The sequence below is a fragment of the Gambusia affinis genome, linkage group LG04 (genome assembly GCF_019740435.1).
Source record: "Gambusia affinis linkage group LG04, SWU_Gaff_1.0, whole genome shotgun sequence".
Lineage (NCBI taxonomy): Eukaryota > Metazoa > Chordata > Actinopteri > Cyprinodontiformes > Poeciliidae > Gambusia > Gambusia affinis.
The window spans coordinates 28,794,608-28,797,872 of record NC_057871.1 but is presented as its reverse complement, the minus strand read 5'-3'; positions in this window follow the sequence as shown (position 1 = coordinate 28,797,872).

The window sequence follows — 3,265 nt, the reverse complement described above, 5'->3', positions numbered from 1 at the left end:
CCCCCCATCTCTTTCACAGACACACACAAAAACTTTTCAGACAGTTTTTGTTGCTTCCTCCTGTTTCTTTATACTCACCTTTTTGTCCTTCCTTGTGTCTTTTACTCTGAATGTTTTCCTCACAGAGCTGCACACAAAATTATCAGCAGAAGAAGGAATAAGAAGGAAAGCTAATGAGCGCAATGAACCGCCACAAAAACGTTTCATTATCTTTTTTTTTTTTTTGTACCTGATGAATTCTGCTGGTCTTGTGTAAACACAGACCAGACTGTTTGACTTTGAAATCTTTGCTTTGCCTCAGCTTTGAGAAGTTTTATGATGAAGATTTATATTGTTTGTGGAGTATCGAGGAATAAAGGCGAGGTCAAAACAAAATCTTGAAAAGGCAGATAATAACCTCAACGTTTCCATTAAACACAAAAATACGCAAATTGAAATTAGGAAAATAAATTCACTCAATGGAAACATTTCAATTTTGAAAAAAGTCACGTTTTTTGATCAAGTTCTTTTGCTGGGATGAAGTGGTTTTCCAGCCACACTGATACTTAATAAGTTTTTCCCATCACATGAGTCACATGATGGGCCAGATATTACTCCTGGTAAAAATGATGAAGGAGAAGAGAAATAGAAAGTTAGTTTATACATAAAACGTGTTGAATCCATAACTCTTCTGGAAAACCACTGACTGTAATTTCCCCAAAACGCAGCACGTAGCCGCTCCCAAGTAGGCGCGGCTTGCTGCTCGAACGTCTCCTCTGATTGGATGATAGATGATGAGCGCTAGCGTCACAGCTGAGTTATGAATATGTATCATAAAGCAGTTGACACCCATCGTGCCATGATTTGTGACTTATCTAATGAACAAGGTTATTCATGTGAAATTTTAATTTTATTGCTCATTTAACACTGCAATTGCAAAATTGTGTTTTTTCGACATTAAGATATTATAGACAAATATTTGTGCACATTTGTAATAAAAATCTGCCTTTTGCAGAGCATCTTAAAAGTGTAAAAAGAAGTTATGATCCATAGGTGTTTGTGTTTGTACATTAGGGTTTTTACATGCTACTTTATTTCCTTTTCTCAGTTTGATCTCATGTTCTGGTCTTTGATCATTTTTTCCCGTTTCTGTTGAATCTGATCCTACAGCCTTTAAATGTTAGTTCATCTCTGGTTGTGTTCGCTAATCTCCATCCTTCAGTTTTGCTGCTTCCATCCTGCCACAGCTGTTCCACATCTCCTCTGATTAGTTCATCCTCTTCATCCGCTGCCTCTGTATTTCAGTCACTTTTCTGGATGCTTCTGTTTCACTGGCTGCTTTTAATGATCTACTCCTCCTGTGATTCCACCTCTCCTCTTCCTCCACTATCCGTTTCACCACTTGGGTCCTTTAGCAACCAAATAATGAAAGAAATAAAACTTTCTCTTGCAGAATGAACATGTTTTTTAAGACACTTTAAAGTGAAACTTGAGTCCTTAATTTTTTGGTCCAACAACCAAGAGCTCTGCTCTCTGTTAAAAAAAAATAGCTGTCTAAGAGAGTAAATAACTAGACAGCTTCAGAGCCAGACTGAAGTAAAGGAACAGAGCTTTGTATAACTCGCTCATAAAAGTTACTTTAATCCTACTCCTCTATAAAGAAATGAAGTTCTCCGAGGTGTAAAAAATAATAAAAAGGAGGAAAAGAAAAAAACTATTTATTTTATTGGTAAGACAATAAATGGTCATGCTCTGATGCCTCATCACAATGCCGCTTGTACATTCATGCTTCTCTGAAGGCATGCCCATATCTAATAAAATAAAATAAAAAATTAAAGTCTACAACCATTTCCAGTAAAAAGGAAAACCACAGTTATAGCTTAACATCAGATTTGATTTTATTTTCTTATCAAAGTATTTGTTAATTTACTGAACTGGTTCAGTCTCTGACTGTTTTCTCTCTGTGTGAGAGTTTCTCTGTGGATCAGCTGTTTTTGAAACACTCACAGCGACGTGTCTGGTTCCAGACTCCAGGTCCTGGTCCAGTCTGCCTGGTTCGGACTTCAGGAAAAAGACCAGGCTGAATCTAGAAGCCTAAGTTCACGCTGCCCTGCGACTGGATGATGTGTGAACGTTATTTAAAGTGATTTTCACGTACATATATTATGTATTTCATCCCAGTTAGTCATTCTTTTCTTAGCTATTACCTGCTATCGTTTTATCAGCTAGTCTAGCTAAACCATCAGCAATCTATTGACCTTCCTTTATGTTGACTATTTCCATTAATTAAAAATACGCCAATATTATCTTTAATTTAATTGCATATTATGTTTTTCCTTGTTTCATTTATTTAGGTATCTGAGATTTTCATAGACGGTTAATCAGTGTTATGATACATGATGGATTATTAGTTTCCTGTCAGCTGATAGTGGAGTAATATTTTTTTAAAAATCTGTGTGTTCAGTGGTAACCAGGTAGCGGTTGCTACTTTTTTCACTTTCGGTACCAATACCGATATCTGAGGTTTAACATCAGTCAATACTGATCCAATGCAGAAAAACAGAGCTGAATTTGCTTGAGACATTTATTTTTTAAACAGACATAAATGTACTGAATTACTGATTTATTTGTTTATTCTAAAGCAGTACACCTCACTTAAATACACCCACAGCTTCACAAGGTTGGTCAAACATGTAAAAAGAAAAACACAACTTTAATTTGTTCAGTCAGTGTAATTAGTAATAGTACAGCCAATGGAAAATAAATCTTAAAGCATGCCTCACTCAGAGCTCAAACCATAGAGTTAGACTGAATAGATCTGCCCTTGTGGATCAGGCAGATTGTCATTGACACCGGAGCTAGAATTTTTTCAATATTGGGACCGATACAGACATTACTATCGGTGCATCACCAGTATTTAAGTTCCTTGCTAGACAAGGTAAGGTAATGTAAATACTTTGCAGAAACCCACTTTAAAAAATTCTCCTGTGCGGCGTGCTCCGGTGGCGTAGAGGGTAGCGCGCCCCACGCTTGGAGGCCTTCAGTGACACGGCCGCCGCGTCGTGGAGTCGATTCCTGGACCCGACGACATTTGCCGCTTGTCTTCCCCCCTCTCCTTCCCCCTTTCCTGTCAGCCCACTGTTGTATAAGGGACACTAGAGCCCACAAAAAGACCCCCTGGTGGGGAAAAAAAATAAAAAATTCTCCTGTCCCTTTAACTCAAGGAAATGGGATCCACCCGAAGTTTTCTACAGCGACCAGGCGGTGACAGAGTTCCCAGCAGGTG